Below are 16,612 nucleotides of genomic sequence, written 5' to 3'. Positions count from 1 at the left end.
CTCAAATGAGTACCTGGTCTGATGTGTAAACATCACCACTGGGGAGACAAAGGCGGCCGGGCGTGGTTGCTGGCCACCCACCACTCTCCGTGTGCCGTTCCGGCCTTCAAATGTGCTCGCGAACAGCACTTGCCCCCAACAGTCTGTTGAGGCTGTGGTGGCGGTGGCGTTAGGGTAAGAGATGGGTGGCTGACCCGTGGTATCTAGCGATTTATAGAATCATCCCTTGACATGAAATTATGAATAAGCGGACAATGCATTTCCTTCATTGACAATATCCGTCTGTTGACATTGCAACATAAGAGCCTCACTGCTTTCCGGGAGTGCATCATGTCAGCAGAATTGGTTCAAGACAAGCAAACTCTGGACCGCTTTTGACGCTGACTGCATCTCTGATGATGGTGAATCGTCGGTCAAATTGTACGTACGTGCGAGAATGTGCAAACGATGCATTTCGCGCCGATGGAACTAGAGGAAGAACGAAGCCAGATCGAGTACAAACGCGACGGTTCCAAAACTAGACAACAAAAAGCAATAATAGATTATAATCGATTATAATCGAGTATTGTTTAAAGCGATAATTATGGCGTTAAACCGCCGACGCCAAATCACACGACAATATGATCACCAGCGGGGAGAATTGTTAATGGGGCATGGTGACAATGTTGTTGTAAATGTGGTGGGTTCACTCTCCAACGCACCGGTGTGATGTCTTGTTTACGTGACAAACCCTACTACAGTAATTGGCTGTCGGGTGGTGGTGGGTTCAACGACACATTTATATTTACACGATCTAACCCCCCCCCAAAAAAACCCTATATTATGGATTGTTTGGCTTTGACGGTCTCGCTGCAGACATTTGGCCCTATCGTTCCGTGACCACCCAGCCTGCCTAACAAAATCATCGTTTACGAATCGTAATATTTGCACCCCCCCGCTCCCCGCGCGTGGCATTGGTTGTTTGCTGGCCGTTTGTGGACACCATCGGCCTTTGGGCCTCCGCCCGGTAATCGTGATGGGGGGGGGGGTCAGCCCAAAAGGGCAGAGCTCTTGCGGATATAAGCAAGGGTACTGAGTACTCCCCGTCATAAAGTCACCCATTCCGGGAAACAAAATTGATTACATGTAAAATTACGTTTTCATTATACGTAATGCATTATTAATTGTATGTAAATGGTGCTAGAAGTAAAAATAAACCACCAAGAGGCAGTGATTATTTATTTACAAGTTTACATTGACGGAAAGAAAAATCTGAAAAAGGTCCATGTGACATCATTACAGTGCCCGTCTAACGCACGTGGTTTGAAATCAAGAACGGATATTGTTTTAGGCTCATCTCGTACTCTGCAATTTTATTTTCGGCCACGTTCCGTTCCGTATTCCCATAATTATCAACGACATTTGCGTGGGACGTGAGTTGCCGCTTGTGAAACGCCGGCTTGTGTCGGTGTGCGCGAGCGGTCAACAACAACAACAACAAAATCCCCATGGCAAATTTTTTGTCGAGCGCTTAGGCCAGGGATCGGCAAACTTGTGGCTCATGCGGCTCTTTTAGGGCTGCTCCGTGACGTTGGTTATAAAGGACCGCCGTCTTTCACGTGTTCTTATTTTGGTTGCCGACCCCTGGCCTAGGTGGTGAGCAATCAGGCTGCCGGACAACTTATCTGGAATAAAAAAGGGCGCCACAGTAGTGAGATGTTAAATAATTCTAGATTTGAAGCTTTCGTGACTGCAAGGATTCATATTCTTAGGTTTTTCCGGTAAAGTCACGTATGTAAAAATGTAAAATTAATAAAAGTAAAATAAAAATAAAATAAAAATCACGTGACTTTACCGAAAAACCTAAGAATAAGATGTTAAATACCTTGCCTGGTATACAGGAGGTCGTCGGCTTGATCTCGACCCTCACACCTGTATGTTTGGAGTTTGCGTGTTCTCTCTCCCCGTGGTCACGTGGATTTTTCTCCGGGTCCTCCGGTTTTTCCCTCCGGATTTAGAAAGGTGCGTTTAGAGTATTTGGCCGCTATAAATTTACACGTCACCGGCCACTTCGTTGGGCTATCGTTTGTGGCCAGGTCGCTTCTGAAAAAGAGCTGTGCACCTCAGTGGGGCTTACCTGGTAAATATAAAATTGTTAAAAGCATTTAAAGTCACGGGGAGGATGGGTTTACCACTGTACAGTTATTGAACACATTATTTGGTGATGCTGCTGCGGTGATGGCAGTGATGCATGTTTCTTTATTTTTCCATTGTGCCTAATTTAGCACCTTGTCCAAAACTTTCCCACCTCTTGTGTGTGCTTGCGTGTGCATGTGTGTGTGTATGCGTGATTGTGTGTGGCCTTCATAGATGCTCGCCAACAGCACTTGCCCGAGAAGCCTGTTAAAGCTAGACGTCCGTGTAGTGTGTTATCGCGCTATGTTACGAACCCGGCGACCCACGTTCGATTCCCAGCTCACGGCCAATGTCGGTGATGGTTATCTGAACCGGGTCCTCTGCTTCTTGTAGGTCGACTCAGCCTTGAATGAGTAACCTGGTGCAGTGTGTAAATATGACCACTGGTGTATACAAAGGTGGCGGGGACGCGTTTGGTGCTGGCCACCCATCCCCCTCCGTCATGTGCCGTGCCGGCCTTAATATAAGGCGCTCGCTAGCAGCACTTGCTACGACAAGTCGGCTCAGGATACACGGGGGATCTTTGTGTGTACGTGTATGTAGCAATTGCCCGTTCTGGAGGCTGTCCAAGAAAGAGTGGGGGGGGGGCGGTGATGGTTCCAGTTCCCCCCCAGCTTGTCTGTGCCAAAAGGGGTGAGGCTAGGGTCGTTCTAGATGCGTGTCCCCTAGGGACCTCATGCACATATTTATTTTCACTTTCTTGTCGTGGTGGTTGCCTGTTTGTTTGTGTGTGTGCGCGTGTGTGTGTGTGCGCAGTTATACAGGGTTGGGCAAAAGTCACAAACCGTACGTCTGGACAGTAAAAGTATAGCAGATGTTTGAAACGTGGGTGCAGTTTTACGTGGGACGCGCGCCTCAAATCCGTTTCACACGCAGGACGCTCTTCAACGTTTCTCAACGTGTCCAACACCGGCACAACCGCAGAGGTGTTCCATCATCGTGCTCCTACTGCTGCTGCTGTTGTACGGCTCTCCGATGAGGTTTTCGGGTTATCCCAGCATTGTTTGTCCGTCGTTCCGCTCCATGCCGGGAGCTTCCGCACGACGCCCCTTCAGGAAGCTCCCTTTGCACGTGGACAAACAACAGACGGACACCGTAGCGGACACAACGTGGCACGTGGCACGACACGAACGCCGCATCGGGGAGCTGTGTCCACGTTAATCTAGGCACACTCAGCCCGTGTTTTGTAATAAACGACACTTGTAATGTACACAGCGAGGTCCTGATTTTGCCATGGTTCCTGGATTTTTGCCCTACACCCTGCGTATGTATGGCTATGATGAGGGCCCAGTCCACTCCTCCGTTACACTGGAACATGAACAAAAGCAAAGATCCCCCATATAGCCTTAACAGACTGCTGGGCCAAGTGCCGTTAGCGAGCAATTATGAAGGCCGGCACGGCACACGAGGGGGTGGGTGACCAGCACCACGCCCGGCCACCTTCGTCTCCCCAGTGGTGATGTTTACACACCGCACCAGGTAGTCACTTGAGGCTGAGTCGACCTTGGGGGAGCCCCAGGACATGATTCAGATAATCGTCACTGGTGTTGGGCGTGAGCAGAAATCAAACTCGGGTCGCCGGGTTCTTAACGCAGCGTGCAAACCACTACGCTACCGGCTCCCCACGGGACGAAAACTCATACACCCACACACACACGCGCCCACACACCCACACGGGTCTAGCCGCAATAGCTCGCCACCAGTTTTTTTGTGGGTAGAAATTCTTGTAATTTTAGAGGCAGTAAGTCGAGGAATTGCTGAAATTTAAATGTAATAAATAACACGACGTTTATCACCATGATATTTGCATAATTCGTCACTACCCGGTTTATGATTTTTTATAATGACAGTTTTAAGAAATGGGAGTGGGGCGGGGGGGGCTAAGGCTGTGGGTATGCAATCGTGTATGAGATAAAAGTCTGGAGAACACCTGTAGCGTGACAGGGTGTGAAGCCGGTTTCAGATCCTGGGTTAATAGGCTATCACAATGGCCTGATAACAGTTGGATTCTGCCTAAAGCCATCACTCAGTAGATGTTTACGATATCCTCTATTTAACCACGGTTGTAACGTTTTTTTAACCCTTTCAACTAAAAGTTAAGCGTTTGCCGCACGCGTAGAAATGTTTAGCGGTAAGCTTTACCAATATTTAACCATTTTAAATGACAAATGTAGGGAGCTTGGTTACCACGCTGGACCTGCAATCCAGGGGTCGGTGAAAACGGGTGTCACGGCGGCGAGATGTTAACTACCTCGTCTGGTATACAGGAGGTTATTTGATCCCGACCGTTACGCATAAATATATTTGGAGTTTGAATGTTCTCCCTGCGGCCGCGTGGATTTATCTCCGGGTCCTCCGTTTGTTTCCCTCCACACGAAGAAACGTGCGTTTGGAGTATTTGGCCGCTATAAATTTCCACGCGACGATAAGCCACTTTCGATTTAAAGCTTTCGTGACTGCAGGGATTCATCTTCTTGGTTCTTTCGGTAAAGTCACGTAGAAGGGAAATAATAAAATAATAAAACATAATACAATTATTCTCACGACGTTTCGGCCACAACGCAAGCTGCCGTCTTCAGGTGAAGAACAGGGCTGTCGAGGAGACAGAGTCTGAATGGTCTCCCTGACAGACCTGTTCTTCACCTGAAGACGGCTGCTTGCGTTGTGGCCGAAACGTCGTGAGAATTATTTTATTATGTTTTATTTTTATTATTTTATTATTTCCCTTCTACGTGACTTTACCGAAAGAACCAAGAAGATAAGCCACTTGGTTGAGCTATCATTTGTTGGCCAGCTGTCGCTTCTTAAAAAAAGAGCTACGTAGCTCAGTGGGCCTTACCTGGTGAAATAAAAACATAATAACGATTCCATCTCCTGGCACGGCAGTCGTCGAAAAAATTGGGCAAAGCGTCTCAAAAAATAGTCGCTTTGCCTCTGCTCCACCCGAGCCATATAATTGGAGACACCACACCAGCGGCGTGCTAATAATCGCTAGGTGGTGGAGCGGCGGCGCAGTGGATAGCGCACTGCGTCACGAAAGCCGGCGACGACCCCGGTTCGATGTTCTGGCCACGGCGAACATCAGTGAGGGAATTATATATCAGCAGCGGTCCTGCCCCATTCACCAACCCGCACTGACCAGCGTGGTGAAGTATGGTCAAAAAAACCCTCCCCCCTTCCCCCCATGACTGACACAGTGTGGAGAGGCATCCATCCATCACTGATTAAGAAATGGGTTGGCCGTGACTGTATTATTTTTATTATAATCCTTATTATCCACAACCCTTATCCTATTGCTGCAGTAGTTGTTGTTTATATTCTTGTTGTTATTATTAGAGTATTTGGCCGCTGCTGTAAGTTTCCACGTGATAAGCCACTTCGTTGAGCTGATATCATTTGTGGCCAGGTCGCTTCTGAAAAAAAGAGCTGTATAGCTTCGTGGACCTTACCTGGAAAAAATTACAAAATAAAGTTTCGTTTAGTTTTGCTTTGATGCCGCCCTATCGATGACTGCCTGCACGGCCGCATCCTGCAGACACAACACGGAAGGATTGTGGGGGCACAGCCAACAGTTAAACACAAGATAAGACGAGATCCCCCCCGTATAGCCTTTACAGATTGTAGGAGCAAGTGCTGTTAGCGAGTAGCACCTATGAATGCCGGCACATCACGCACGAAGGAGTGGGTGGCCAGCACCGCGCCAGGCCGCCTTTGTCTCCCTAGTAGCGATGTTTACACACCGCATCAGGCACAAGATAAGGAGAAGAATGGCCCGGTCAGAGCCATAGCAGCATAACAAGCGACGCTAGCACGGACTGATGGGTTAGACCACACATGCCAACACAAATCGATAAGGCAGACAAAATCAATGCACTGGGCAGCGGCGTGGCTATCGAGTGTGCAGGCGGTGCAACTGCGCCAGGGTCCGGAAGAGGGGGGGGAGGGGGCTGTAGAGAGGGTGGGGGGTTGGATAGGAGAGGGGGGGAGGTGACCCATTACATTCCCATGCCAACCATTGACACGGATGATGAGGGCCATTGACTGAAACGTCGCCTGTTATATCTATGTACTTTTTTCCTCGTAAGGCCACAGTGATGTTGACTAATGTGTCGAGTTATTTTGAGTTACTCGTGAGGTTCAGAGAGACGTGTATATTTAAAGCAAAGAAAAAAGGTAACCAAAAGCAGAGGTCCTTCCCCGCACCTCCGATTATCACGCTGTGCTACGTACGGTGCGAAAGAAGTTCAACGTACAGTACATACACACACATACATAGGTCGTGTTGGGGTTGTTTGATCATATTTCACGGCCCAGCGGTTCTTCGCGCGGTTCGAATCCGGCAGGCCGCCCCGATTAATACTACTTCAACCCGAATATACAACATGACGTGAGAGATCCCGCGACATCAATCGAAACCAGGAGGCCGGCCCATTTGCGTACCAACCCTTTGACAGATCTGAAAAATTGCACTCCAAATGACTTAGTTTGGGATGGGGGGGGGATACACTCTTGCAGCATTGCCCCCTCCTCCCCTACTATGGAACCACTTGCAGGCTGTGTCTGTGTGAAACACAGCAGCAGCAGCAGCAGCGTCTTCAGCAGAGCCCTGTGTGCTGACATGAATGGCAACGCCGCCAATGCCAAAATGCAGCAAATGATTTTGACGCTATGGGAACCTGGTCCAACCCATGTGAGACTAGGCTCTAAGGAAAGCTGTCTCGGGTGTGGACCAATCAACTTCAAGGACAGTGCATACATTATCAGAGTTATGTCTTTTTGTTTGGATTATGACTGCAGGTATTGCGGTCTCTGCAAACATGACTCCTTGTAAAAAAGGTGTCAGTTTTGTTGCCAGATAGAAGGGTAAAGAACCAATTATCATATTTTAACTGGCAAATGAGGTTCCCATAGTGTAGATGCTTGCCCCGAGCTCTCATACTCTGATGGTGCATTGTCTTTGAGTTGTGCGCCTTTTGGCGTCATCTGGTCCAACCCATGTGAGACTAGGCTCTAAGGAAAGCTGTCTCGGGTGTGGACCAATCAACTTCAAGGACAGTGCATACATTATCAGAGTTGTGTCTTTTTGTTTGGATTATGACTGCAGGTATTGCGGTCTATGCAAACATGACTCCTTGTAAAAAAGGTGTCAGTTTTGTTGCCAGATAGAAGGGTAAAGAACCAATTATCATATTTTAACTGGCAAATGAGGTTCCCATAGTGTAGATGCTTGCCCCGAGCTCTCATACTCTGATGGTGCATTGTCCTTGAGTTGTGCGCCTTTTGGCGTCATCTGGTCCAACCCATATGAGACTAGGCTCTAAGGAAAGCTGTCTCGGGTGTGGACCAATCAACTTCAAGGACAGTGCATACATTATCAGAGTTATGTCTTTTTGTTTGTATTATGACTGCAGGTATTGCGGTCTATGCAAACATGACTCCTTGTAAAAAGGTGTCAGTTTTGTTGCCAGATAGAAGGGTAAAGAACCAATTATCATATTTTAACTGGCAAATGAGGTTCCCATAGTGTAGATGCTTGCCCCGAGCTCTCATACTCTGATGGTGCATTGTCCTTGAGTTGTGCGCCTTTTGGCGTCATCTGGTCCAACACCATGTGAGACTAGGCTCTAAGGAAAGCTGTCTCGGGTGTGGACCAATCAACTTCAAGGACAGTGCATACATTATCAGAGTTATGTCTTTTTGTTTGTATTATGACTGCAGGTATTGCGGTCTATGCAAACATGACTCCTTGTAAAAAAGGTGTCAGTTTTGTTGCCAGATAGAAGGGTAAAAAAAAACAATTATCAGATTTTGACGCTTTCACCGAAGAGAGACAGAGATTTGGGTGTCAGGAGATGATGATGTTGATGTTGTTGTTGTTGGATGGATCTTCTCTGGGAATTTAATGAGATGGCCATTGTTGGACTGCGCTTCTATGCTCCTGCACTTAACGCTTCACCTTCGCTTAACCGCACTGACCCGGCGAGGTGAAGTATGGCCGATAATTAGCAACAAAACACATGAGCGCACAAAGACACGCACACGCAGATACGTGTGAAACAACGGCCATTCGCTACCAAGTGGTGGTGCCGTCACCGGGGCACTTGTGCCAGGCTAGGTGCACTTTGAGGCCACTCAAAGATATACACGCGCGCATAGATACACAGACCCACTCTTAGGGGGCGTCCATAAATGACGTCACGCACCTAGGGGGGGGGGTGATAAATGTGACGTCACATCAAAATGCGAAACTTTAAATAAATATAGAATTGTTATAACAACACTAATTGTTATAACAACACTCCTACAACATCAGAGTGCAGCGCCACATTAAATACGCACTACAATGACAATAGTTTAAAGCGATTTGAAGCATGTTTTATTTTCAAAATGGAATGTGGTTTTGGGGGGGGCAGAGCTTTGTGACGTCATATTTGAGGGGGGGGTTTGACTTGTGACGCCGTGTGACGAGAGGGGGGGGGGTCAAAAATCGTCCAAAATAGCGTGACGTCATTTATGGACGGCCCCTTACACAAATACACACACAAATACCATACAGAGACAAAGAACTCCCCGCCGTGTAGCCTTAACAGACTGTTGGGGCAAGTGCTGCTAGCGAGCACCGCTCTCCATCTGTTACACCCCACGCACACTCTGACTAAACATCGTCCTCTCAACACACAACAAACACACAACAAACACAACAAACACAGACGTATACAACACAGACGTACACAACACACACGTACACACAAACACACACACAACAGGTACACACAAACACACACACAACAGGTACACACAAACACACACACAACAGGTACACACAAACACACACACAACAGGTACACACAAGCACACACACAACAGGTACACACAAACACGCACACAACAGGTACACACAAACACGCACACAACAGGTACACACAAACACGCACACAACAGGTACACACAAACACGCACACAACAGGTACACACAAACACGCACACAACAGGTACACACAAACACACACACAACAGGTACACACAAACACACACACAACAGGTACACACAAACACACACACAACAGGTACACACAAACACACACACAACAGGTACACACAAACACACACACAACAGGTACACACAAACACGCACACAACAGGTACACACAAACACGCACACAACAGGTACACACAAACACACACACAACAGGTACACACAAACACACACACAACAGGTACACACACGCACACACACAACAGGTACACACAAACACACACACAACAGGTACACACAAACACACACACAACAGGTACACACAAACACATAACACACACCAAACCGCGAGAGTAAACAAATAAACAAACCCACCCACCCCCGCGAAGCAAACAGCCAAACAACAACAACAACAGCAAACAACAAACAACAACAACAACAGCAGCAAACAACAACAGCAGCAAACACCTTCAGCCTCGCAGCGGGTTCGCTTCGGGGAAAAGAGGGGGGGGGGGGTGGCGGTGGGTAGGGCGTGGGTGGGGGGGTACGTGGGGGCTGTAAGGGATGGGGGGGTGTAAGGGGTAGGGGGTAAGGGGTGGGGGGTAAGGGGTGGGGGGTAAGGGGTGGGGGGGGGCATGGGGTGTAGAGCGTGGGGGGGTGGTGCGTAGGGGCTGTAAGGGGTGGAGGGGGGGTAAGGGTGGGCGGGGTAAGGGGTATGGGGTGTAGGGCGTGGGGGGGGGTGGGACGTGGGGGATGTAAGGGGTGGGGATGTAAGGGGTGGGGATGTAAGGGGTGGGGGGGGTGTAAGGGTTGGGGGTAAGGGAGGGGGGTAAGGGAGGGGGGTGTGGGAGGGGGGGTGAAAAAAAATGCTCGAGTTAAATAACCAAATAATTGCTTCCAGTTAAATAACAAAATAAATAAAAGGCACCCGGCCATTCGCTCGCTCCCCTCCCTCCCTCTCCCTCTCGGGCTCCGTGGCTCACTCAGTCGCTCGCTCGCTCGCTACCGCGCGGAGGTGGTGGAGGAGGAGGTGAGGGTGGTGATGGTGGTGATGGTGGTGGTGATGGTGGTGGTGATGGTGGTGATGGTGATGATGGTCGGAATAATGAGATAGCTGCAAGCGCGGTTCAAACCGAGGTACAAGCTCATCATCGGTACCACCACCGCCGCTGCTGCCATCATCATCACCGCCACCACCACCACCAACATCATCATCAGCATCAACATCATCAACATCATCATCAGCAGCATCACCAACATCATCAGCATCAACATCATCATCAGATGCAGCATCACCACCACCAACATCATCAACATCACCATCAGCATCACCACCAACATCATCAGCATCATCAAGATCAGCAGCATCATCAACATCAGCAGCAGCAGCATCATCACCGCCACCAACATCATCAGCACCAACATCACCATCAGCATCATCAGCAGCATCATCACCACCACCACCAACATCATCATCAGCAGCAGCAGCAAGCGGCGTGAGTGTTCGCTGATTCTCTCCCTCTGGGCGCAGCGAAGGGATGGATTTTCCGCTCTTCCCCTAGGCATCGCCACTATGGTGGTGGTTGTGTGGTGTGTTGTTGTTGTGCCTGTTGTTGTGTTGTTGTTGTGTGTGTGTTGTTTTCTCGAGTGTTGTTAAATGTCGCACGTAGCCGCTTTGTTAATGACAGCTCGATTCGCAGAGAGAGAGAGACACACGCGTTACCGATGTCTGCGTTAAACTGCGAGTGCACATTTAATTTATATACACACACACACAACACACACAAGGAAGCTTATACATACATATACAAGCGGATAATATTTATCTAATTTTGTAATCCAATATTTTATACAGTACACACTCGGTATATAGAACGGCAGCAGTGTGGTTTAGTGTATATTGCCACGTATACAGTCTATAGTGTAAAGAGATTGTGTAATTATTATAGTGTATGCATTGTATATATATACACACACACACAGTCACCGTTTACCATTGTGAGACGTGGATAGTCATCGCAAATGGTCATTCTTAAAGGCACACCGGCGCAGCCGCTGCGGATGCTCGGTTGCGGCTGATCCGCGCGAACTCCGCTCGTGCTACGGAGGGTGGCGGTGGTGGTGGTGGTGATGGCAGTCGGGGAGATCGGAGGAGATCGGAAAGAGGCCTCGGATCGCAGAGGATTAATCCGCCCCAACACCGGCCACGAGAAGCCGGCTCGCGTCTCTTGGCAAGGGTGAGTGAGTGAGTGAGTGCTCGCACGGGCTGATTGATGTTCACTGATGGGGCTTTTTAAGTAAGGATCTCGTCCGTCATTAAATGCGCGTGGGTGAGATTAATTTGTCATCGATCGTCGTCGTCGACGTCGTCTTCATAATCACGGTTATACGTAGCATCACCATCACCGTCATCGTTAACACAATCATCATCACCAGCAGAAGCATCATCGCCATCGCTATTAGCATCAACAGCTATCGTAATCGTCACCTTCGTCATAACCATCATCATCATTGCCACCACCACCACCGTCATCATCGTAATCATCGCCACCATCACCCGCGTCATGTGTCAGCAACGTTGACAGTTCTCATTACCATCGTCGAGTGACGGGCGTCTGCATCATTATCATCTGTGATCATAATCATCATCATCATCCATCATCGTTCTTCATCATCATCACGTGCATTGCATCTCCTAACCAAAAAAATTATTATATAACACGGAGCCTCGTTGTCCCATGGAAAGACTGGGCCCCGTCATGAGAATGTCGATTTTCCACTCAAGGCTACCATCCTTTGCTCTTTGTGGCATGAGCGTCATGGGGGTCGGAGGGGGGGACAGGGGCTCGCTTTGTCTCTTACATTAGGAATCGCGGGTGAATAAAATACATTTATTTATTATCCTAATTGTAAACTACTGAAAATAATTTAATAACGGTGTCCAGTTTGGAGGGGGGAGGGGGCGTTGGACCCCCGTGCCCCCTCCCCTCCCAAACTCCTCCCATGATGAGCGTGGCCTCATCAGTGACGCGGCGCGTTCGGGGCCGCTTTGTTGCAGAGGTTTCGCGGTTCGAATCTGGTAGGCAGCCCCGGTTATTGTCACGGGCGTCCGAGCCGTAGCAAAAAAAAAGAATACGCCGATCGCCATCAGCTTCAAAGTGGACGGTTCAAAGACCCCACGGCGTCATTCGCGAATGAGTGAGACCATCACGTACCAAGCAATTGGCCAAATTCGATAGAATTCCCACATATTACTCCCATTTTTGGATCGCGCGTACTAACAACATGGTTCCCCTACCACCACGAAACTACCGCAGACTGTGTTCGTATAACGGAGCGGCGCCTTCCTTCGTCCTAGTCTCGCGCCGTAAGAATGACAGCGCGACTGCCAAAACGTACTAAGTTCTGATTTATTTTGACTCGTATACGACAGCAGCGAGAACTGGTATATTGATACCTCGTACTTTAGTTTAACACGGCGGCTTACTTGAGACCAAAACGGGAAGACGTCCTCACAATTCTGGCAAAGCGACCGATGAAGCCGGTTGTTGTAATCGCCAGCGAAACGTGACGGTGCTCACATTGTGCACATCGTGGGTTTACTCTCCAACACACCGGCGTACTGAAGTAGTAACTAATTGCCACTTTTTGTTTACGTGACAAGCCTTACTAATTGGCCGTGTTGGGTGTCGGTGGTGGGTCAACGACACATTTATATTTACGTGATTTGACCCAACAAAACCTTTATTATGGCTACCACGTACTGCTACTGTTTTAACAGCAAGGACTGTATTGATAAGCTTAAGCGCTGGAGGTAAATGATCACACCCTCGTGTTAATCCACGAGTGGGAGGGGGGGGGAGGTTGTTTGACCATACTTCATAATCACGTTGATGAGTGCGGGTTGGTGATGGTGAGAAGCCATGGATAGACATGGGGAGCATAGAAAAGTACAACACAACAATGGAGTTTGCTAAATTGTCCACCTCCGCTGCTACCCAACTAACCACCTCTGATTGGCACGGTTGGCTATGTACGGCGCGAAAGAAGTTCAACATACAACCACATAGCAACCACATAGCAACCTCTGGACTGTTCGTGATAGTCATGACCGGTATTTGTATTGATGTTCATAACATGATTGTTTTGATTGTTTTTCAATGACGCTGTACTTACGAAACAATGCATCGAAGACTTTGATGAATCGATTCACAAGGCTGAGGAATAGTGAAAGAATTGGCGTTTGATTTTCCCTGCGTAGCGCGCTGTGGTTAGTGCACTACCCCTACGAACTGGGCTATCCGAGTTCGATTCCCGTTCACGGCCAACATCGTTGACGAATATTTGAACCGGTCCTGTGCCTCCCCGAGCTCGACTCAGCCTTAAATGAGTACCGGGTGCGGTATGTAAATATCGGCACTTGGGACATTTTGTTGAGGTGACATGGGGGATCGGCACTTGGGACATTTTGTTGAGGCGACATGGGGGATCTTTGCCACACGTGGAGCCACTCGTGGCGCTATACAATTCACCGCAAACGTTTCAAACAAAGAACCGATCTCTGGAATAGAATTGCGGCAATGGATCTTGACTTAATAGAATAACGGGGGTGGGGGAGGGGGATCACCACTGATGAGCGTGTTGTGTGCATGTCATTACCAGTCTATGATCTAGCCACTGTTGAATCAAGGCCTCCCCAATCACGATGATCTCCCCACGGTCTAAAGATGGTCACCGCATCGCGCGGCGCTTTCAGATGCGCTTCCGCGGCTGTCTGGAATGCTCTTCCGATATCAGGAAGCTACTAGAACTCTGCACTTTTGAATAATCGACATTTAAAACTCATTTATTTTGTACCGATTTTGTGTTGTCCATCCGCCGCACCCCCCATTAGCACGGTTGGCTAGTACGGTGTCAATGGGCCTTCTTGCGGCCGTGCTATATATTTACACCGTTGGCCACCACCACTCCGTCTCTGGTCTCAGGATCCTTTTTTTTCATTCCAGCTTTCTGTAGAACTCAAATCTCAGTGCCAATGAAAAGGATGTGTCCTGCTGGACATCTGTGAAAAAGTGCTTCATAGCTTACAGGATTTCTCCAGTCTTAACAAATATTCTAACTCTAATGAGCCATTTTTTCATTCCTGTACAGTGGAACACTTTGTCCAACAGGCTGCTGCTGCTGCCGCTGTGCTGTAGGTCTATTTGTCTTGTCCTGAAAATAAACTACAGTACGGTACTTTTAGCAATTAATCGACAGACAATACGACTCCTTCCCATATATGTCCCTCCACTTAAGACAAATACTAGCGTTTACAGGATGTATATTTTTGTACACATTACGTCAGCTGTATAGCTATCCGGGGAAGTGGATGTTTTGTTTCATCACAGTAGGTTTAATACCTATGTGGGCGCCACGGTGGCGAGATGTCAACTACCTCGCCTGGTCTACAGGAGGTCGCGGGTTCGATCTCGACCGTGACGCCTGCTGCTGTATATTTGGAGTTTGCGTGTCTCTCTCTCTGTAATCATCATCATGGTGGCTAGGAGATGTTAACTACCTCGCCTGGTAGGTCGCGGGTTCGATCTCGACCCTGACGCCTGCTGATGTATATTTGGAGTTTGCATGATCCCCACGTGGTCTCGTGGATTGTTCTCCGGGGTTTCCGGTTTGTCCCTCCACATTTATAAACATGCGTTTAGAGTATTTTCACATGATAAACCACTTTGTTGAGCTATCATTTGTGGCCAAGTCGCTTCTTTAAAAGAACTATATAGCTCAGTGGGCTTTACCTGGTAAAATAAAAAACAGTGTAATAGTTTTGAGTGTTAATGCCAGCAACGACGGCACGAATGGTAACTTAGCATTGTTCTGCTTTTGTATTGTGTTTGAAAAACACAAGCAGCAGGGGGCTACAATTGTTACGTCTAATGTTGTAGGCCATTCCACAGCAGCATCCGGGGGGGTGGTAGCCGGGTGGAGAAGTCCACTCGCTCCACCAGGGCCCACGTGGTTGTGTTGGGGTAGCTGAGTGGAGCAGTCCACTCGCTCCACCAGGGCCCACGTGGTTGTGTCGGGGTAGCCGGGTGGAGAAGTCCACTCACTCCACCAGGGCCCACGTGGTTGTGTTGGGGTAGCTGAGTGGAGCAGTCCACTCGTTCCACCAGGGCCCACGTGGTTGTGTTGGGGTAGCTGAGTGGAGCAGTCCACTCGTTCCACCAGGGCCCACGTGGTTGTGTTGGGGTAGCTGAGTGGAGCAGTCCACTCGCTCCACCAGGGCCCACGTGGTTGTGTTGGGGTAGCTGAGTGGAGCAGTCCACTCGTTCCACCAGGGCCCACGTGGTTGTGTTGGGGTAGCTGAGTGGAGCAGTCCACTCGCTCCACCAGGGCCCACGTGGTTGTGTCGGGGTAGCCGGGTGGAGAAGTCCACTCGCTCCACCAGGGCCCACGTGGTTGTGTCGGGGTAGCTGAGTGGAGCAGTCCACTCGCTCCACCAGGGCCCACGTGGTTGTGTCGGGGTAGCTGAGTGGAGCAGTCCACTCGCTCCACCAGGGCCCACGTGGTTGTGTTGGGGTAGCTGAGTGGAGCAGTCCACTCGCTCCACCAGAGTACGCGCGGTTGTATCGGTGCAGTTATCAGTGACGCACTCTCCACAGTTTGCGCCTCACGGTCCTTGATTGTTCCATTCATGGGGGGACCATTCACACCTTCTTCCACGCGTTTATTCGGACACGGTGCAGAGCGGCCCTAATGGCATTTCATAACGATTAAAGCTCCATGTAATTGCATTGAGTGGGCCAGCGTAATGTTCATAGTGACTTGCCCCCCTCCCCCCGCCTTCTGCCCCCCCAACCCAACCCTGCCATTCAAGGAGGGGTGCGGTGTAGGGGTGGGTGTGATTAATATCCCTAATTGGCTATACCGGCCCACTTGCAGATGTGATTCATAACCCGGCCGTCTCATTTTAAAAGGGATCAAAGTCGTTTTCTCATCCATCGTGGCGACTCGCGCGGTTGGCTACATACGGTGCGAAAGAAGTTCAACGCACACGCACACGCACGTACGTCGTGCGCATGTCGCGACGAGGTGAGCTCGTGCGTGCTCGTGTGTGGAAAGAAGAGGTGGATTTTTAAGTCGTAGGATCGCGAGAGATGTCGGGAGCTTGGGGAGGCCTGCATTCAGCGGTGCGTTGGTCATGGCTGACGGTGACGTTTAGTGAAATATATTGGCGTGTAATGATGACATTTGACGCGTAAGTTCTCGATGCATGATGGCACGAGCCGTGGGTGGCGGTGGCGGCTACGATTCTGCACGTACGTAGCTGCCTGTAACCCAGCACTGTGGAGGCAGCAGCGAGAGTTGGTGGAGCCATAACCGTGTCTCGCCTGGAGAAGGCGGTGGAGCAAATGCGGACTCCACCCGTTCCATCTGTATGGGATAGAGCGTTGCCCCCTCGCCAAT

The 16,612-nt window shown here is 49.3% G+C and overlaps 1 protein-coding gene across 2 annotated transcripts in view; it reads left to right on the top strand.

Moving 5' to 3' along the window:
* The window catches only part of LOC144719402 (SH2B adapter protein 1-like), a 98,485-nt gene that overhangs the window by 11,557 nt on the left and 70,316 nt on the right, over nt 1–16,612 (top strand). Inside the window, exon 1 of one of the 2 annotated variants that reach the window (XM_078595283.1) lies at nt 11,190–11,388. The exons of the other annotated variant lie outside the window; for it this stretch is intronic. The gene's annotated coding sequence lies outside the window, so the exon portion shown is untranslated. Of the gene's footprint in view, nt 1–11,189; nt 11,389–16,612 lie in introns of those variants that run through there. 2 annotated transcript variants of the gene reach the window in all.

This window comes from Lampetra planeri, chromosome 6 (genome assembly GCF_965212315.1).
Source record: "Lampetra planeri chromosome 6, kcLamPlan1.2.h2, whole genome shotgun sequence".
In the NCBI taxonomy this organism is placed as follows: domain Eukaryota; kingdom Metazoa; phylum Chordata; class Hyperoartia; order Petromyzontiformes; family Petromyzontidae; genus Lampetra; species Lampetra planeri.
This window is presented reverse-complemented; position numbering and strand designations above follow the sequence as displayed.